The sequence below is a fragment of the Passer montanus genome, unplaced genomic scaffold (assembly GCF_014805655.1).
Source record: "Passer montanus isolate IOZ18808 unplaced genomic scaffold, ASM1480565v1 scaffold26, whole genome shotgun sequence".
NCBI classification, from domain to species: Eukaryota; Metazoa; Chordata; class Aves; order Passeriformes; family Passeridae; genus Passer; species Passer montanus.
Window position 1 is genome coordinate 5,282,100 of NW_024367261.1, and position 22,394 is coordinate 5,304,493.

A 22,394-nucleotide genomic window follows, 5' to 3' on the forward strand; every position below is an offset into this window, starting at 1 on the left:
CACATCTGTATGCATTTCAAATTTAGAATTCTAAAAATGGTCTTCCCCGTGTATTTCAGAAGCTGCCTATAAACAAGTCCTCTATTCATATAGGTCTAAAAGCAGAAGAGTATCTTAGCTGTAAGACCAGATGTAAGCTGAACTTGTGCCCGTGAACTCAGAAGGAAAGCCAGTGTCAGATACCAAAGAATCAGACACCCATGCCAATCTGCATTCTTCACACCACGTATTTTTTAAATTAAAATTATTTTACCATGCTACTAGTAAGCTTCACATTTAAATGCAAAATCACACCTGCTCAGATACCACTTATTCCCTTCAGTGTCATGCACAGCATAAATGCTGTTGCTGCTGATGAGCCCTGACCTGACCCCCTCAGCTCTGCTAAAACCATGGGAGGAATGGAAAGGACGGGGATATGGCAGATCTGGAGCGCCCTGGAAGCAGCAGAGCCAGCACTACTTAGAAACTAATTTCTCAGCTTGGCCCCATTCTCATTTAACTCAAATGGATTGAGGAAAAAAAGCTACATTACCACAGTTGCTTCTGAGCCAACATTTATTCTGGCAGGCTATCATCAGAGCTATTGAAGTTTTTCTCTCTCTTTTTATCCTACTGAAGTGTTATAATAGGAGCAATAATACATTTACATTCACTTTATTCTTCCTTAGTATACAGTTCAAAATTCTATAAATTACACTGACGTAGGTAGCAGAGGCATTTGGGCTGTACTGCTTACATCCTCCAGGCACTCAACCTCTCTAATGTAGGCTACAGCAAGGACTAATCCTGACACCTCACACCAGCTACTGAGATTCTGATTAAACAATGCTGCCTACAGAATGGATTCTCCATCAAATATTGACATCCTGAGACATTATGCCTCAGGATAAATGGCTTCAGGATCAGCAAGATCCACTCACACACAACTAGTAACAGAAGTAGGGAAAAGGAGAGGCTGATCAGAGAAGATGCATGCTTTCCAGCACAGCTAAACCTAGATTATTTCTACTCAAACTAAAGATACTAAGTAATCATTTTACTCAACCCGCGGCAATTACAGAAGTTGCTGATGACTGGAGCTAATCAAGCATTTGACTTTGTGTTGGCAAGCCAGTCAACAATAGCATCCACCACATGTGAGCCATCAGTTTGCAAATAAAGGAATCTCAGATTAAAACCAACATGGAAATGGTCACTGAGACGTAGTCTATTTATTTACCACAATTATCAGGCTATTTTCTAGTGCTCCTAAAGATGCTGCCTGCATCACTTCCAAACATTTACTTTTTGTAGTTGAAATAAAGACAGATGTTTCAAGAGTTGACAATCTCTTCCCCTTACTGTTGGAGAGACTCATAACAGAACCAGCCCCCACCTTTCTGCACACAACTGCATGAATAGTTTTGTAAAAGGCTGCTACTTGCTGCCTGACTAACCGTCACTCAAAATACAATATGGCTATCAAGTGTTTCACACCCCTCTGCAGGCACTAGTGCTCGTATCAGGGACAAATCTTGCCAATTCTTCCTGCAAAATGTCACAGAGACACAAATCTTCCTCAGTGCCAAAACGCTCTGTGAAAGACTTCTCACTCTTTTCTTTCCCCATTACTGCAATATTCTTTTACTCCGCAGTGATGAATCCCATCAGAATATTTCACAGAAATCACTTTTATAACTACTGTGCTGGCTCAGTCACTTCTATCTTTGCATTTCTCAACTAATTCCCTTTTCTCTGCTGTTTCACACTTTATAGCCCTCTACAATCTATCTCCATCTTCTCTGTCATCTTGGCATGAACAGTCCAGATGTTGAATCGCACCTCTGATTAATCTACTGCCTATTTTTCAAGCCATAAAACAAGCAAATAGGCCCAATTAGCTTTATTCCTTTTTTAAGCTACATCAACTTTACTTCTGAATTTTAATCTCTACTAGAATAGGGTTAAGGCAGTACATCTTGTTAAGGTATATAAGGTTTATACTCAGAAGGAAGCTTTGGCAGCAATGCAGAGTCCATGTTTGACAGCTCTCCATGGCTCCTTACATCTAAACATACCAGTACAAAAACAGTAAAATTACTTTTGTGCAGGTCTACAGACTGCAAGTACAACTGGTTTTCCTAAAAAAACCTCTTAAGAGTTCATGCTTATTCAATGCTTAAATGAGTACTAGTCAAAAAAGAATATTATTCCTTTCTATCTCATCTGTACGGGAAAATAGTCTACTGGCACATTTTAATAAATGGAAAAGAAAATGCATCCAAAACAAGGAACAGAATTATACCCGAGCTTTCTAACATTGCACGTTTTCTTGATACTGATATGCTCTTACTCATACATGTACTAAAGCAGTAGCTACATGTAGTTTCTGCAGGAGGTGAAAATTGCATGATGTTAAGAATAAAACAGCTAATAAAAATTAGTTCTGTCAACGCAGTTAGTAGACTTGACACACAGAGATTTCGTTAAATGATATATTTCATACAAGGTTTAACTGTTGAGTTCTACAGAGCTATTTTTATATAGGCACTCTTCTGACTGAGATTACTTTATTGATGAAATTGAGACTGGAGGCCTACACGTGCAAAGCTCTACCCTCATTACAATTAAACCACAACAGGACCACCACAGTAAAAAATTTTCAAATTCAAAACTAAACTAAGGATATTTCAGATATAACAAAAACAAAACATTTTCCTGATATTTTACTGATTCAACTGGCAAGTGAAAAAAGCTTTTACACATAAGAAAAAAAGATGTATTTCAGACCCATTCTGACATAAGTACTGCTGAATTCTGGGCTGGGCACTCTGTACTTCCCCATATCCACCCTGGCCCTGCCCTGCTCCAGGGCAGCTGCTAAAAAAGCCTTTTTTGAAAACAGCGTTTAAAATGTGCTTATAGGGCTGGGATACCACACAAGAATGGCAATCCAGAAGTAAAGCAATTTTCTAGGATGTTTGTGAATAGAGCATTCAAAGGAGGAAAGTTTTAATCTGGCCATGTGTGGGAGCATATGTGTTTTTTTAAATGCTGAAATTATTTTTTCCCTATCAGAAGAAAAGAAGATATGGGGAAAGGGGGAAAAAAGGGCAGAAAAAAAGGAGAAAAGCTTAATTAAAATTGTGCCAGAGATACCAAAGTGAAAAATATAAGCACCAAGAATTGAATAAAATTAAAAATCTGTATCACTAATTTTCCACTGTGGTTAACTACATTTAGTCCCAGTTCTAATGGGAAAAGGCGGGGGGTGGGAGGGAAGGGGCCACACAGAGAAGCTTCTGTCCCCTTAGGTCCTGTTTCCTAATGCTCTAATACAGCATTTTGTTTTAAATCAATTTCCCTGGTTTCTCAGAATGGTACTTTCCTTCTACAGAATCCTCTTATTCATAAAAGGAAAAATGATACTTGACTTCAGACTTTATCAGAAAGACAGTTTCTTCTGCAAAACCTAAAACCTCATACCATAATGCACAGTAGTGCATTAACTTTCACCCAGAATGCGATGAAAAACTGGATAAATACAAGGGGAAGAAGGGAATTTATATTACCCTCTAACATAATTGCAAGAACTCCTAACTATGCTCAGTTCCTGATGAATTTTTTCTGCATGATCTCATCCTTATAGCATCTGCATTTGGAAGACGCTCATTCAAAAAAACTCAGCTTTGTCAGTCTACAGACAAACTCTAGTTACTACTTTATTTATTTTTTTAAGCTCCTGACCTGAGACACTTTTCTCCTTGCCTGTGTGTGCAACAGACTGAGTGCTAACAAGACAAGCACCCACACCTGTAGGAAGTGGAGAATTTAACCTAAAAATTCTGACTGACATTTAACTTCACATCGTAATACTTCTCTGGGGGAGGGGAGTTTCCTATAGCTGCATTAATTCAGGCTAAAAATACCCATGCTGACATGCTGTCATGCGAGAATCTCTTTGATTCCAAGAGTTTATTCAGAGCCTTCGTGTTACTTTGAACTTTTTTGTTGTTTAATATGATCATCGCTCCATTTGTCATCATATGACAAGAGCAGACAATTACACAAGCTGAAGATATGTCTGCCAGTCATAGCATGCCATCTTGCTGCTGTCAAGCAAAGAGATGTGCCTCTACACACCTCTAGATTGAGTTCATTAAACCAGCCTGCAGGATATCCCTCGGTAATGACAGAGATGAAAGACCAAATTAAAATTGCTTAATTCAGATACACAATCTCTAGCATTTTCCACCTTGCAGTCTAACTGGTTAAGCTGCATGTTTGAATAAGCCGTCCTAACACAGAAGCAGCTCTAATTCTCCACTTCCACCACTTTTAATTAAAGCATCTGAAATATTTTCAGTTTGTTTTGCACTTCCCTCAGCCTTGAACGACAGCTAATCTATTTAAAAGAAAAGCAGACGGGGCAGCCACATATTAACGTGCCTTCTGCCAACCGAAGCACGAAAGCAGCTCTCGCCTGCCCTACAATTGCCACAGGAAGAGCTCAGCACGCCAGCGAGGCTGGGGATCGAGTGAGAGAGAAGCCCTGTCTCCGCAGAGAGCGTGTCTCAGGGTTCTCAGTACTCACCACTGCTTTCCCAAGGTTAATTTATTGCCTCCAAAGCCTAGGTACTTTGTTAATAACAGTAGTTACCTCCACATTCCTCATTCAAAATCCAACTTCCCAGCAGAACATTCTGAAATACTGCTTCTAAGCATGTGCTCCTAATACAAAATACGATATTCTCACTGTACAATTGTCTTTTTCTCATACAAACAGTATTGGAAGAATCACGCCTAAACAGCAAGTATCCTGGAATTTTGCATTAACACTGTGAAAAGTCCACAGCAAGTAGCACCTACCTCAGTTCGTAAATTGAGCCATGTTTTCCAACAAAGCCTAATTAAAATAAGCTCTTCTGAATCTCCATCAAGAGCCAATTCACCAGCAAGGAGACAATTGCTTAACACAGCCTCCTATCATGAAATACATTCCTGACATTGGCAGAGCAAACATTCCCATTAGCACTGCAAGAATATTTCCAAAGCCACCGCATTTACGAGTCGAAATAAAAAACTGGAATCCCAGCTTCCATTACTTCCTCATTAGTGGCTTAACACATAAGAGTAGGGGGAACAAACTTAATAAGAATAATAAAAATGCTTATTACACCTAAAACATTACTACCGCATTTTTCAGGACAGCTAAACGTATCCAAGTTTTTATGTAACTACTAAAGTGTTTTCTTTACCAACATGACCTGGCATGTTACCAGAACCCAAAGGGCAACAGGAAACCACAAAGATGATTTGGCTCAAAATTTGCGTTTTCCTAAAGCCTGGTTCTACAACAATGCTTGTTTTTAAAAAACATGAAAAAAAGAAAAGCAGAATTATACTGTACATAATTTGGTTTAACTTTTAAAATGTTCCCGTGTAGCAGGTTTATCTCTAAGGTTGAACTCAAAGGTCAGATGGGACTCAGAGCTGAAGCAAGGATGTTGTGGTGGACAGGGATGCAGCAGCAGCAGCAGCTGCTACTGGAACAAGAAATGCAGGCTAACAAGCCTGCCCTGGGAAAAGGGGAAAAAGTCACATTCCATTTCTGCTCCTTCCCCCTTTTGAATTTAATAATAATTTCCTTCTTTCTGCCACATGACCTATAAAACACCAGAGAATCAGAGGAAAATGGGAGGAAGACCTTAGGAGACAAATCTGCAGGACTCCCATCTCCTCGACAGAATCTGGCCTCTCACTAGGGTCACCACAGCACAGCTTGGTGCAGGAGCACGGGAGCAGCCGCATGATGGCTACAAACCTCACCTCCTGGTGCTGCAACACCTTTTTCTGCCTGAGAGGACTCCCTGTCTGGGGAATGAGAGTGGCTGCCATCCACCACACCATGCCCACACCAAAATCAGCAGCTTCCCAGCTCAGCCTTTTCTGTGCAGGCATCATCAAAGGCTGCTCGTAAATGCACCATGCCCCCAAAATACAAGTGCCCCATGATATGTTCACTGTATTTCCGTCCACATTTCACAGACAAATTATGTGTTCACTCTGTCCACATTTTACAGCCAAATTACTGCACCGTGAGGCCAAGCAAGGCCTAAGGGCCTTTTGTAGGTAAAAATCGATAAAGCCAATTTAATAATTTTAAAAATCAGATTTTCTTTCACGACCGATATACACAATCTCGATAGCCACAATCAGGAGCCCAGGATCGGCACTGGGTGAACAGGGATCCGACCTCTATCGCATCGGATCCCCTCTGTTCACGAAGGCTGTCCCTGTCCGGGTAGTTTTTATACAGTTTATTCTGCCTGAGGCACAGCCTCTTTTCTTCTTTTCATGGTTTCACATATTCATGTAGTTTCTTTTCTCTGTGTCGTGCTGGACAAAACCGTGTCCGGGAAGCAATGTATATGCCAATCATCGAGTTAGGAACCGGCACTGAGATGTGTGCTGCTGATGGCTCCGGCTCTCTCGATCGGAGATGCTTATCGAGTATTCATGGCTTGGGTGTTTCCTGGACCATCCTGGACCATCTCCGCACTGAGCCACGTCCATTCGTTTGCTAATTAGATCCTTCTCCCTGCTGCCAGCTGCGGTTTCGCAATTTTGTGTAGCGATCTCCTCGGCTTGTGTGTTTGAAAACTTTTAAGAATATTTCCTACAAACATAACATATTCCCCGTATATTTCACATAAGCACGAATTATTCCAAATCATATATAACAGGTCTGCACATTAAAAAAAGGACAGACCTTTGCAAGGAAGTTTTGCTTTTGCCTAAAACCACCTCCTTAAAAAAAACATTCTCAGCGCATTTCCACCACTGTTGAGAAAGCACAGCGCTGAGGATACTTCAGCTGCAGCCAAAGCCCCTCTTTCTTCCCTTGATCTACGGGCCATAGGGACAGAGCCGGCACAGCTCCTCCAGGTCCTACCTAAGCACCTGCTGCCGCTGCAGCCCAGCTCAGCACCCCCAGACCCTCCCACACCGCTGCCTGTCCTCCAGCCAGCAGCAAATAATAAAATAGAGACTCCAAGCGAAATAAATGGCAGCGCTTACGGGGACTGTAAATGAGGTGCAGGGAAGGGAGGGATGTAGGGCACCGCCTACCAGGTAGGGATTTCTTTCTGCTGCTGCTTTTCTAGGTACAAAGTGCTGACAGAGGGAAAGCTGCAAGCAACCTGCTCCCTGGAAGAGCATGAGAAGGCTGATCACCTTTTGAGCCTGAGCTGAGAGATAAATAGAGGCCATGAGAGCAGCGTGGGGAGGAGGTGACTTTCTCACGTCTGCTGGGGTTACAGCAACTCATGTGCCTCAGTGAAGCAGCAAATCTGGAAAAGAAGCTGAACTCCCTGCCTTCCCACTTCATCTGGCAGGACTCAAGAGTATCCTTGTCACACATCACACCTGGAGAAGTGCTGCTTTAGCCACAGGCCAACAATTTAGCCAAGAAACATAGATACCACCAGTCGTGCACTGAACTAAACATCATTTGCTCCAACAGAGGAATCTGCCTGCATTATGGCAGAAGAGCTTAAGCAAGAACACAGCTTTGACTCGCAGTGTCAACCAGCCAGAATAAATCTCATAATCTAATTTGTATACGACTGTGCCTAAGGTATCCTGCACTCAGGTTATTCAGCTCACCCAGACTTGGCCAGCTTGTACCAGCAGCAAGCATGCTTGCAGCACCAATCTTCCCTACAAACCAAATCTGGCCACTCGGTGACCATATCACACGCCCAAGCAGGGAAGCAAATGCTGCCTGAACATTTCAGCTGCACTCTGCATCGACACTGTTTAGCTCATTTCATTTCAAAATGCACAAGACAGAACTCCAACATACAGACAACAAATCCCCACTAGCCCATTCTTACATTCAATTTGCATAACAGATCACTCTACAGCATTAGCAAAATTCCACGCTGCAAGCACATTTAATAAAATCATAGCGACAACGGCTTAAACGGCGTGTTAGTTAAAATTCCTGCAATGCCTATTATCGGTGGAGTTACATGATATGGGAAGGGTGGCGTGCCCTAATGAAACCTCACGCACGCAGCCAACAGACTGCAACAAAGACTGAACGATCACATGAGAGCTCCCACAGAAAAACAATTTAAGACCCGAACCCCCGCACCCCGGCACCCTTGCCTCCCAAAAGCCAGTCTGGCGTCATGTAAGTAAAAGCCCTACTTCATGTTACATTCCTGGAGCCGCAAGCAAAGGAAAGGAGAATTGGTAGAGGAACTGTGTGCTCGGCCCCAGCGCAGAGGCATGCTTTGCATTCTTAAGCAGCCCTCTCTGAAACCAATCATCGTTACTTGCTAATTGGCTGGAAGGAACCTCGCTCAAGCCTTGACAGCCAAAAGAAGTACTCTGACTTCTGGTGACCATAGGAGACAGCACAACTCCTGTGGCTGACAGCTAAGGGGGGGCAAAAATCTGCATTAAAGCAGTGCAGTTTTTTAATTGTGACTCCTTACAATAATCAAAGTACTAGCAAAAAAGATGCACAAGACAGGAGAACGGAATTACTTGTGACCAAGGCAGGTACAGCGCAGTAATTCAGATGCACATTCACACAAGTCAGGGCAAACGCTGTTAGAAGCAGGGACTAAATTGCTGAGGATCCTGCAACCATCTTACTCCTAAAATATTTTGCTCTAAGGTAAAACACGCACCATGTATTTTAAAGCATTAAGACACTAATTCTATAAACAATAATGCCTCCAGCATGCACACCGCGCACGCTGGAATGGATTCCTCAACTTGGCCTCATCATTTATGCATCTGATGAAACAAACACTGACAGCTTTTTTGCATTTGTAAAGGCCCCACAGCAGCTGTGGTGATCCCACCATAGAGCAATGAATTAAGCCTGAAACCCAGCTGGGTCTGCACAGAAGCCTTTTTTGCACAATACAGCAAGACTATCATTGTTAACCTAGGCATTATTGTAAAATATTCTGCATTACATTAAGAACCGAGATAGAGATGCCCTGGAAAATTAGCTTTAATAGGCAATTTATAACATTTAAAAATATGGATACCACATTGATTGCTAATTGACAACAAATTTCATCGTTTCATTTACGCACAACCAGAGTGAATCAGGTAATTACAGAATACTACTTAAGCAGGAAACAAGGCAAAATTAAGAAATAATCCACATTAAAGTATAAAATACATGACAAACTTTTATAAAATAAATGTATAAACATATGTGTGAATTTAAAATAGCTATCAAAATTACAAGCCTTGAAATTAGAAGGAATTTGAGACAAAATCTTAGAGGAAATGGACATATGTGTGCTTTCATCTAACAAATCTTAAGAGTTTCTTTCAGGACTAAAGCAAGTAGCTTAATGCACTGCATAGTAATACTTACGTAGCATTTTTCCAATTTACAATGACATAAATATGTAATGAAAAAGAGTTAAGAATTACTCGGGGGAAAAAAATTTGAAGTAATTAATGGAAAAAATTTTCACAGACCGAATACATTTGTTCAAAATTGAAACTCTGTTCTTCCATTGCATTTAACACTGTATTTAAGAGGCCAGAAAAATCAAAATAAAAATTGCCTACTTCATAAAATAGACTATTCAAGTAATCTTACTTAGTTATTAAGAACATTTAAGACTGAACCAGAGAAACATCTGTTTTTCAGGTATGCACAGAGATATTAAAAAAACAAAGCTAAGTTGTATGAAACACTTGGAAGAATTCAAGATGCTATCCTACTGACATGAAAAAATTTTACACCTGTCCTCACAACTGCTCAGTGTGAGGAAATCTTGTCTCTGGGTCCCACAACAGGAACACACTTTCTGATTTCAAGTAGTACATAATCAGATATTACACATGGTCTGTCTTCCCCCCAACTTCTCCTTCATCTAGAGGATTACTCAGCTGAGTGCATAGTGCAGTGCCAACTTCATACAGGCTTACCAAGCAAAGGTACCCAAAGAGAAAAGAGCACTGATGAAGCAGGAGGAGGAATAAAGTCACAGGGAACAATCTGGAAATAAGCAGCCAACTTAGAGGTAAGAGTATGGTTAGTAAAAATAGCAAGATGAAAAATATCTTCCATTTACCGTTTTTGAAACGCATGCATTTCTCCACAATGCAGAACTATCTAACCAGAGAAACTAAAGTCTTATTAAGAGAAACCAAAATTACAGGCAGCAGCAACAAAAAACCTAATTCCTTTTATTTGTGGCATTGCCTCTGTTCCCAGATCATTTTTATTTTTAGCAGGAGGAACTGAGGGAAAGGGAAGAGAGAGTAAAAGGTAAAAAAGGGGGTTAAAAAAAAAAAAGAAGGGGGGAATATCAGGGACGAAATGCACTTCAGACTCTGTGCCACATTTGGCTAAAATGAAGCAAGATCCAATTGGCAGCTTTTGAACATATGACCCTCCAAAGGCAAGCTGTCAGCTCGATAACAGTCAAAGGAAATAAATGAACAACTCTGCAGTGTTCTGAAACTCTTGCGTAATGAAGTTAGTTTCATCCTGGAAAATGGCCAAAAAGCACAAATCAATGAGCAACCAACCTCCTATCATTTTTATCACAACAGTAATACTCATCCAAAGGTAGGCTGTTATTAAACCCTGGTAATATTTGCATTGGTCCTCCACACCAGAAAGTCAAAAACTGACAATAGCAAGGAGACTCGCTGTATTGAGAAAGCGTGGGCAGAACCACTTTTCAGAAGTGACAATAAAGCAGCTCTACAACCTAGTCCAGGAAGAGACAGACATATGAATCTTCTACAACAAGAGCTGTGAGATTACCAACCCTGCCAACACAATAACTGTGCAAGTTTACTTCAGTGTGCATTAAGACATGCCAGGAACTGGAAAAATGTATGAAATGAGGTTATACAGCATTGCACTTTGCTCCAGAGAACTTTCTCATGCTGTGGCATGAACCAAATATGAAATGCATCAATGTAAGAAGAAGACAAAGTTTTGAGATAGGTCTATTTTCTGAGAATAGACATTTACAAGAACCTAAAGGCCACGTCATTGTGGAAATTCTCTTAGTTTCTCTCTAGGGACTTCCTGCATGGACAAACAATCAAACCAATTTACAAAAAGGGGCAGGGGGGAGACAGCCATGCAAGTTACAGATTTAAAACCATGTTTTTGACAGTTTTATATTCTCTTATCTATGACAGGATTAGGAGCCCTGATAAGAAGTCCACTATAACCGAGATTTCCCTTACTAGACATTGTCCTACTTTGTAAGCTGAACAGTAGATCAGTCAGCCAGTATTAACATTGTTCTTACAGTCTTTGTCTCAAATAATGACAGCTATTCAATCCTCCTTCTTACGTACTTAAAAATTTATAAGATATTACTTCTTGTTTCAAAGGATTGCCTCAAGAGATCACCTATTATTTTGTTCTCCTTAACTAGACTAGTTTATGCACAGGCTTAACATTATTCACATATGTTGAAATTAAACTATGTATTAAATCCACCAGATCACCTGCAGATCTTTGCTTTTACTGAAGATGATCTAATCACTGAAAAAGTCAATGGACTGGAAATTTGGAAACTAGCTGAAACTCTCTTAATGGCATTCTTCCACAGAGGAGTGACCTTTTAAAACCTAAATGCTACAACTCTGTTGCTTCAGCTCTGTAACACATGGGTTCCTGACTAAAATACTGGGTCTTCTCTTGTGGGGAAAAAATACCTGGACATTTGGAGAGCATGAAATTAAGTAAGAAGCAGTACAGCACCATGAAGTCTTTTAAGAAGAAAGGATAATGTTTCAGCCAAGATGCAATTTACTGCTCCATGAGAACAGAAGAATAGTGATAAATCACCTGTACAGAGGATGGTTGGGAGGAATTTCAGAACACCTTCAAAAGCATGACTGAACAGACACCTTCAAAGTCCTATTCCAAAGGCAACAGCACAGTGTGCTCATATATATTCTTCCATTATAAAAGATGTAGAAGCACTTCCCTCCTACACTATCATGTCCATCAGACAAGCTGTAGTTGATCTGAAGACATGACCACAACACAATGCTGAGAGAGAGTACACAAGTAAAAACAGCAAAAATACCACCAAGATGGCTAAAGACAGGGACAGTGGCAGGACCTCAGGACCAGGAACTCAGGGCAAGCCATCCTCCGCATGAACAGGACTCCAACCACAGATAAATATCTTGGCCATTTTTCTGGCATTATACTAACCTTGGTTTCACAAACTGCTGGAGGGCAAGTCAGCTCTCCAGAGCTGAATATACTCCTGCTCCAAACAAAGCCTGAGATGAAGCTGCTGCAGAGTGCAAGCAATAAACTGACAGAGAATTGAAGCACCTCTGAAATGGCCTCAAGTGAAGCAGACAGGTTCTGAGATTGCTGATAACAAGGCAGTCCTTCGGTCAGTCAGTACCATCTACTTGTGGTTCCACAAGGTGAACAGGGACACGAAAAGCAGAGAAAAAAAGTAAGAGACAAAGGCATATCCAGAAAAAAATGTTCCAAAAAGCAAAAAAACATCTCTGACCACTTTGCTAAGTAATCCCTGTGGTCAACTTGATGCTGCTGCAGAGAGGAAAGCAGGACACATACAGACAGGCATGCGTGCAGGAATGCTGTTTCTGGTTCCATTTGGGCCAGGAGGCAGAGCCTAGCAGGAATGGCCTCAGTCATCAGGCATGAGGACTGCAGTGGTTAAAATGCACTAGGAGATGGGCAGTCTGCAGGGGGAAAAAATGACAGGCTCACCACTGGCAGGATCTGAGCAAAGCTAGCATGAAGAAAAGGAAATAATAGTTTACCCCTTTACTTTCCTCCATCCAAATTAGAGAACCAGTAATTTCCAAAATGCCTACATGGAATTAATCTCACTGCATCCCTTAATCTCACTGCATCCCTGACTGCAAGAGTAACAACCATAAAATTACACCAAGAAAGGACAAGGAATCAACAAGTATATAAGAAAATATGCTGGGGGGGGGTGGGATGTTACGGAGACACACATAATTACTTACATGATAAACACATTTCCATCTTTAGCACAATAGATAACCAGCTTTCACGGAAGCCAGCTCGAGTAGTATGATAATGAAATACTAAGTATGAGATCAAGAAATTATATTACCCAGAAGACTTTAGGAGATCATATTTTTCATAGTATATTTCTGGTAAAAATTATATTCCTGCTCTCCAAAGCAACAGGGTCCAGAAATCATTATACCTGGTCTACATTATACAGGCTGCAAGAAATCTGACTATCGTTAGTTAATTTGGAAGATCATACTTGAAGATTGCAGACCTCCTTTCTATAATGGAAGCTATGCAGTGGCTTTTATGATTGGTCAGTTGCGTCACAAAATGCTGCTCTTGACTGAAAGAGCATGAATATTAATGGCTTATAAATAAAAGCCTTTAATGTACATGAAATATGAAATTAGCTTTCCCTGAATGCTCACATCAGCAGGATTTGATTTCCCAAAAGTTCATAAAAGGACTGTAAAAAGGAATGAGCAGGGCTACGTTCTACTTTCCTCCACAGTATTTGTGCATTAACAGTTTGTTGAGCCTTGCAAAACAAACACACAGCCAGTATTTTCTATAAACAACACTCAAATTCTGCACACAGGCTTGAGAGACAAGTATTAACACCACAATCCCTCCCCTTCCAAAGTGTTTCCTATGGAGCTGGCTACCCAAATGAGCTGCATGAACCTTGTCTCATCTCCCTGTCTGGCCTTCAGGAAAAGAAAATAATACTGCAACAATAGTCCATTTTGCTTTCTTGCAAAGAGATGGCAGGAACTTTGTAAGAGCTGATTTTCTTAGACAAGGACAAACTGGATAGACAACCTCAGTCAGAAATGTGAGAGAAAAGCACAACAGTGGAAGACAAGAAAATAGGGGAGAATGAACTCTAAAAATGACAGCATTATGCACACATGCACACTATAATGAAGAGTGAGCAAAAAAAATAATAGTTATTACCTTTAAATAAAACATTAAGAAGCTGAAAAAGAAAAAAAGAACCCAGAAACATTTCAGAAAAAAAAAACAAACCAGGCAGTATTACATTTAGTAAAACCATTAAAACCAGTAAATGGCTATCACCCTTTTAGAAAACTAACATTCCTGCCTGCAAATACTTGCACACACTCTTACACAGGAACAGCAAAATCTCAAGCCCTGAAAAGCACTTCTGCATGTGCTTAACTCCTAAGCTCCAAGTACTTCAATTGACGTCAGTAAGAGTATTCATACATTTGAGACTGGCACGTGCTTCAGTGCCTTGCTGCATCGAAACTGAGGATGCCAATTCCACGTCTTTTTAATCCACAGCAGAGCCAAAGAGGTCCTTGTGCCTTGCTGCTCCCTTAACTGTGCCACTAAAATGTCCTGCAGGCTTGTACTGAAACCAGACCACTTAAAGATGAAAAGCTGGAAGAAAAAAGAGCTTGGCCATAACTACTCATAATTTTGGTGACCCTATTTCACATGCAGCTCTTTGGCTGTATTGATATGGCCAAAGCTCCATACCATGAAGGAATGATTCACAGGGTCACCACTGCTGGCTTCAATGGTGAGAAAAAAGCATGTGATGCCACATCCTGCTGTTCCTATAATTAAAGGAAGCCTTGCTTTTTTGTAGCCTTTTGATTTGACATGGTTTGGCCTTCTCACACTACTTGGGAACCCAGGGCAAAAATACATCAGCACTTCAGTTCATGTGCACTTTCAATAGACGTGAGTAGTTTTAACATGAGAAGCTATCTGAACTTATTATTGAGTGGTACAAAATAAAACAAATAAAGCCATGGGATATTTCTGGATTTCCTTATGTAAGCAGGTTCTTATCCTAAGATGTAGAAAATAGAACAGTACACTGGCTTCAATTCCACAGGGAAGCTCTTGCATATGGGATGGGTGTTTGTGGCTCTTGAATTAGAAAAGAGCAGCAGTTCTTGTACCACATTTAGCAGTGCAACTTAGCCTCCAGTAGCACAGCTATCATAATTTTCTTTTCTTCCTCTTTTTATTTCTCTTGTTGAAGGACAAAATTGTTCAAATCCTACCGAAGCAAGCGTAACATGTAACTGTAGAACATTTTTAATTCTCTTTGAACTGATTTTAGCACTTTGGAAATTATTATGGCATTGCCATTACCAGAGGCACAAACACCTTTAGCTTAATTTTCACCTGTGAGGCCTAACTTCATTTCAACGTTGTTTAATATTCACCATGCTTCCAGCAGTAAGGAAGTACAGCAAAATCTAAATCCGAACAACTCTTAGAACAGACAAGGACAGCTAATTTTGCTTGCTATGAAATAAAACATGTATCTTGACTCCTATTTAGTCATAATTTCACAGCCCATTTAAACTCACTCTATTGCTAACAGATGCAATCCTACCCCTCCCTTGCCACTTCACTGGGTGTCCCTGTAACATTTTCCCAAGACCAAGTATTTTTCCATCTACATCACAAACTGCAATATTAAACGAATCCACATTAAACCACATTTTATCAGTTCCGTTTTTACTTAGTTACTATAACAGGCCCTAAGTCCAGCTTTTAAGTTACATGAAGTTGCTGGTCTTACAGAGTGATATTACTATATCTCCATTATGACCTGAATAACTACAACAAAAAAATTAACATTGGCTTTCTGAGACCAGAGAACGTCCCTTTCAGTTGTGGCTATACAGCAGAAATTAGTTGGAGTAGTACTTCTTCAAATAATTAATTAAAAGCCCTACTCTACCCAAACATGATTGCAACAAGAAGGCAGTCTTTCTGCTGCTGGAGCCTTAATCTTACATTTGAAAAGCTTTTAGCAGCCTGCAAGGTGGCAACAGGCCATGAGAATTATCATCATTATCTCTACCCTTCAGAAGGGGGTAAAAAAGTGACTATCAATCAGAAAACCTTATCTCAGGTGTCCATCTAGGTCATCCATATGTGAAATAGACTCAAATTAAGGCTGGTCACCTGGAATGCCACCCAAAAAGGAACCTTGTACAACACCAGCTTAGTTACCAGTCAATTTAAAAAGCAGTAACAGAAAGCCTTCTTTTCACTTGGCTTTGAGTTTTATGAATTCAAAAGTCTGAATCAAGTTTTCTAGGGCTCAAATCAAAACAAAAGTAGGTTGGATTTTGGGGTTTTTTTCAGCTCAAGTGGAGTTAAGAAGCTAATTCATCTGGCATATGTGCAGGGTTGCAAATTTGTGTTTTGGGGGTTTAAACATGCATGCTGCAGCTGAGAGATTTGGCTTACAACTCTGATGTACCAAAAAGAACTGTAGGACAAAGTGGCTGAAAGTAATACCAATACCCATAAAATAAAAAAGGCGAGAGAAGGAAACATATCCCTTCTCTAAGTCACCCTCAGTCTGTCTAGTGGGTACTTTATAAAAAGAAAAAAAGCTATAAACATGAGGTGGTAGCCTGCAGCATTTTAAAAATCTAAATGCAATGAACTTTGTGAACATAAAGACTCCCAGTTTTAGAACAGCACGGGAAACTATATGCTAAATATAACAATAAAAATATGATAAGCATCTTAAAGACTGAGAGACTGAACAGACTCCTGTCCAAGACTCATGGTTTCTGTCCACTCCAGTAGCAGCAACCTGAAAAAATATTTGTACATTGCCATTGACTTGATTCACAGGCTTTACATCACCGAATTCCTCAATGCAATTCTTAAACATGCAGGCCATTCAAAAATGTGGCTAGAAAATTGTTATTTAGCTGTTTAAATGAAGTTGTCAAGGTCCAGGGCAAATTGAATTCCTGCCACCTGGGAGCCTCAAAAGCTTACTCTCTTGGCTGGACTCCCCCAAATGCAGCATAACTAGCAAGATGCCTAGCACAAGACTAAGGTTTACCCAAGGCAGCAATAGATTTTTTTGTTATCCAGAAAAGAATGAAGTACAGTCCTCAAAGAGAAAAGAAAGTCCTTCCCATAACATACAAATGTGGGAAAGGGCAGAGAAGACCATCCCATTCTTGTGGGCAGTGAAGAAAAAAAAATAACCTCATCAAAATGCCAGTACACAACATATCCAGAAATAACGTGCAGCATGTATCTCTACCCACTCACATAAAACTGCTTCAAAAATAGGCACAGAATAAGCATATAGTTGAAAGAGCTGATAATTTCTCCAAATTCACTCCCATCATTTTTAATTGAAAAGCATGCACTCCCTCAACACTCATCTGCAAGCAAAGCTAAAAATGAATTGCTTGCAATATATAGTTATCCCAACTTGGCTCAGACAACACAGTATCAAAGTGCAAAACTAAGATTAGCAGATTATGTCAGAATGAGCTCCCATGGTTTATTTTTGAACGCTGTAAATATCGTTAGCCAGTCATCATAGCATGTGCATGCCAAAATACGCTAATCTCCTGCAACTATCACGTCATCCAAAAGATGTCAGACCAGAAAGGCAAGCTTAAAGAACTGAAAGCAAAGCACCAGGGACTCAAATACCACAAACCCTCCTGGAGCACAGCAGCAGGCCACAGTTTCTCAACTTCCTATTATTTGCATTTCTTCTCAGTCACAGATCCAAGGCTGCCTTTTTTGCAGAGCAAATCAAGGGAAGAACCTGGCAGAAAAGATGGCAAGAAGCCATGCAGAAAAGACGAAGCAGATTACAGAGGAGAAACATTTAGAAAGGATTAAATCATGCCCCTCAAGTGATGCAATTATGAACTCTTCTGAGGGCGTCATCACATTTCTGCTGAACTAATTTTAGCAGTGTCAAAATGTCCAATTCTGCCTGTAGCAATTCTACAGGCACTAAACTGAAACTGACCAGAAACTACTTCAGCTCCAAAGGCCTGACCTAGATGCAGAAAGTACACAGAGAACTTAGTTTAGCTTTCTCACTTTTCTTTCAGTGTATTTTTAATCACACAATCCCATTTATATGCTCAATAAAAGGAGGTTTTTGTCCCTCGATAAAAATGGGAGATATTGTTTGTGATGCAGCAGTCCAGTATGAGACATTTGCAGCAGAAATGCTGAAGCAGCTTTACATCTTCCCTGTGTGTAGCAGTGAAACGATGATTTCCACCTGTGCCTCTTTCCCTGCTTCCATGCTCAGCCAGGCTGGTCACTCTGAACGGCTTCCTGCAGAAGCATAAATTAAGCCAATAAACTTGGCACGGGAGCAGATGGGGTGCACTCCCAGCATCCGTCTGCTCACAGAGCAAGGAGCCGTGATCCCAGGCCTGGAGACGCAGTGTTTGGCATGGCTGCGGTCCCAACCACTGCTCAGCTTTGCCACTCATCATGGCCACCCTTGCAGAGCAACTTCAGCAGCAGCATTTTACAGCTTTAGATCCCTTTTCGGCATAGGGAAGAATCAGACAAAAAGACAGGACAAGCAGAGGGGAGGAGAGCTAGCATATTTTCAAACAAGACCTCACTGCTATAATTAAAGGGTTTATTCCTTTCCCACAGCCCACACTGGAAATACCAGGCCTCTGTCAGATCACTGAAGGAACAACTTCAGAACAGGATGTCATTACACAAGGGAAAGTGTGAAACCCGAGCAAGTGAAACAGCAAATGGTTTTAAACCTTCTACCTACTGCTTCATTGAGGAAACGTTTTTGTGACTGACTGAAATAAACTCACCCTTCCAAATGAAAACCAAGAGCTCCCAAATAAAACCTGCCTGTTAAAAATCAAGAAGGTTTGCATCCAATATTCTCAGAAGTAATGAGCTAGCAAAACAACCAACCCATCAAAGATCTAAGAGAACACCAAACAGGTTTTGGCAATCATATAATTTCCTGTATCTGAATTTCAGTGCCAAGTAATCCTCACATACTAGACCTGAATTTTACAAGCGATTTGCAGATTTTAAGTTTCCTGGTGGCTTCTTACCACTTAAAAATTCTTTAAATAAAAAATGGTGGTTAAGTACAAAAAATCTATGTGTACCATGTCCCATAATTCAATTGGACATTAAACTCCAGGTACATTTTACCCTTTTCTCTAAAGTCCTAACAGCAGGTTAAAAACTGTCAAGCTGAAGTTTTGGCCTGTGGGGTAGGGACATTTAGGGCCATCAACACCAGGAAACACTTAAGGGAAGTTCAGGTTTGGCAACACTGAAATTTGCATTAATAGACTTGAATTTTAATGTCCCGTTAATCTTACACAGAGGCAGTCAAATCCATCAGCACTATTGTTTTCAGACTGTCTGCCCACTAAGGCAAACAATGCATCATTTACACTTGGTTTACATTTATAGTTGGGAAGCAAGCCATGCAAAGGACTAAGGGGGAGAACCAGAGTGTTTTAAATGCAAATTTGGATTTTGAAGAATCGAGTATTCCTCTGAAAATTCCACATCTGCTAGATCACACAAAAGCTGGGTGCTTGTAATAAAAAATAATAAACGTGTCTCTGCTTTTCCTTTTCCTACTTTAAAATTGCCTTTAAAGCCTCCCTTTCACTTGACTGCTGCAAACTGGAAACTTTAGAAATGAAAGCAGCTGGTCTTTCCCCTCCGTCAAGCTGATTGAATTCAGTCACTATACAATAAAAATGGGCAAAAGCAAACCCCAAATCAACCCCCAAAAACATGTCCCGTCTCCTCAAGAGCTTTCACTTACGTTCAAGCCAGGAAGTAACAGTAATGTGTATAAACAAAACATAAATTTTAATGTGGATTCTCTTTAGCTTCAGACTATGAGATTTAAAAATTGACCTACTTTATGTAATACTCCCACAGCTGAGTCATCACAGTATCAACTGGTCTCTATCAGCTGCGGGGTATGATCATCTCTTTAAAAAAAAAAAGAAAGAAGCATCTGTACTGAAATGCCTTTTTTATTATGTTAAGAATGTAACATTAATCTAACAGTCCAAACCATAACTGGGGAGGGGGAAAAAAATTGAAGAAAGTTGGAACTACATAAAGTAGTCTCTTATAATGCAGATGCCATGCTTTGTAGCAACAGCCTGTAAGCTACAGGATAGAATATTGGAGAAGGCAGCAGAAATACAGATTAGTTCCAACTCTGCCGCTGTTACAGCATGTAGCTTCAGGCAAGTAATTTAGACTCCTTTCTTTTTCATCAAACAATAAAATGGAGGGAATGCTACTGCCTTGCAGAATCAGCTGACGTTTATACCACACTTTAGCATATGCATAACATTAGCTATTACTACAGAAAAGGAAGGGGTAATATGTTTTTAATACTGGCTTCGTAGGCCTCACAAGAGAAGGTGAAAGTGCTTAATGAACATTAGAAACTCTTCACAGCAGCCTTGATTCACTCTTAATTCACTCTGGGCAGCATCTTACTGCTCCTGGCTTGCAGACCATCAGGGTGAGCAGGAGTCCATTAGTATCTCAGAGTAAAACATCTGTTGATAGCAAAATATTCATTTAAAGAAAAGAAGTATTTTAATTACTCGTTTCTACTAGTATATAGCCACTTACAACATAATGCTATTGTCTCAACAGACCAGAAGGAGGTTAAGAGAAACCCAAAAGTAGCTCTTGAGTACAGCTAGCATCTTTAAGTTTCTCATACAGGAAAAGAAAGACTTGAGCAGCTATGCTGCTGGGATTGTTACAGCAAGTGTGAAAGAGACCCAACAGAAAAAAAACCCAAAAAGTGATGTGAATGAAGATGCAACTTACACTGAATACTATCTCTGCTGCCAGCAGCCTGTTTACATTATTTCTTGTAGGAAGTGGTCAAACTTAGAGCCTGTCATCAGTTGTGGGGATGAGGGAGAGAAATGGCAACCGCTCACAGGAAAAGAAGCAGGGCAGGCAGCTCCAGCTGAAGCCCTGGAGTCAGGGTCCAGGGTCAGGCTCCTGCATAAATCCCCCGATGCAGAAGGGGATGGTGCTGCAGAGTTACCATACCCCCCAAAACTCCCTGAGCCCACACCAAGCACACCCAAATAAAGAGTATTGTTTCAAAGGCTGCAGCAGGCACAGGAGCTCTCAGATGTCTGCAGCATGCTAATCCTGGCCAGGCCTTGCTGGCCCTCTGTCTGAGGGGCTTACCAGGCCATCCGTAGGTGAAGCGTGTCACCTCATGGCAGACTACAGCACTTTTACTTCTGCAAGGACAAGGAAACAAATCACATGAGGTGACAGTAGTGACATTACTCTTTTAATTATACTTCACCATCTGCTACCGTGGCAGAACCGTGCAGGTATTTTAAGGTGGTAATCCAGGTCTGATACTCTGAGACCCAAGCCAGCAAGAACAGAAGATTTGCTATTTGAGCATCACAAAAACGGTCAGAAAAAGGCACCTGTGAAATTATGTTCAAGACATCAAAGCTTTTGAATCAAGAACTATTAATTCCAAACGCATACTGAACACAGTCTGGCTTCTCGGTGGATGCTTTACAAAGCTGTCAGTTTTGTGAGGCTGGAGCCAAAAGGCAATACTTGATATGTAAAGATGTTTGAGAAGGAGGAGGGTAAAGTGAGAAGAAAGAGTTGTATGAGTCAGCCATGGATCGTGTAAAAATTAAGTGATAGCGTTTTTAAACCACAGGAAAAGAAGATGCATACACAGATTTCCTCATTCCTGGTTTACCAATCGCTAAAGATAACGCTCTGTAAGTTTAAGAGAACTTTCAATTGCGAGCACTTACGGAGCAGGGAGCCAAGCCCTGCGACGGCAGCCCACAACACGGAGGCTTTCCTCCATTGTTCTCACTACCTTCTTGTTTTCAGAATTCATTTTGCAAATGCTGAAAAGAAAAAAACAGCAGCCGCCTGAACAGGCTGCACTCCTGACACAAGGCCAGTCTAAGCCTTGTGGCTGGATGGGGCTCTGAGCAAGCTGATCTAGGGGAGGGTGTCCCTGCCCACGGCAGGGGGGTTGGAACCAGCCGATCTCCAAGGTCCCGTTCCAGCCCAAACCATTCTGTGACTCTGTGACAGCTCGCAGTGACACGAGAGGAGCGGGGCCATGAAGCACCACTTGGTGCCCGTGCGGCGGCTGTGCCCTCGCTCCTCTCGGCGCAGCAGCACCTCCGGCCTAGGGGCACCGGGGACCCGGGGTGGGCAGCAGGGCCCGACACCGGCACCATTGTTCCAGGTGCAGGCGAAGCTCGTGCTGGCACCGGCGGGGAAGAGGAGGAGGCGGCGGCGCGTTCCGCCGGGCTGCCGTAGCGCCCGAAGGTCACGGGCAGGAGACGTGCCACCACGCGTGTCGCCACAGGGCGACGTGACCGGCGCTCTCCTCCCACCCGGAGGGCGGCGGGGCGGCCCCGCACCTGCTCACCTGGCCCGGGCCGCCCCCGGCCCCGGCCCCGGCCCTGCCTCCCTCCCTCCCCCGCGGCGCCGCCGAGCGCTGCCCCGGGGGCTCCTCCCGCCCCCGCCC

At 41.5% G+C, this 22,394-nt stretch overlaps 1 protein-coding gene across 2 annotated transcripts in view; it reads right to left on the minus strand.

Annotated features, from left to right (window-relative positions):
- Positions 1 to 22,394, minus strand: part of JARID2 (jumonji and AT-rich interaction domain containing 2) — a 214,855-nt gene that overhangs the window by 188,872 nt on the left and 3,589 nt on the right. The gene's annotated exons all lie outside the window — the stretch shown is intronic.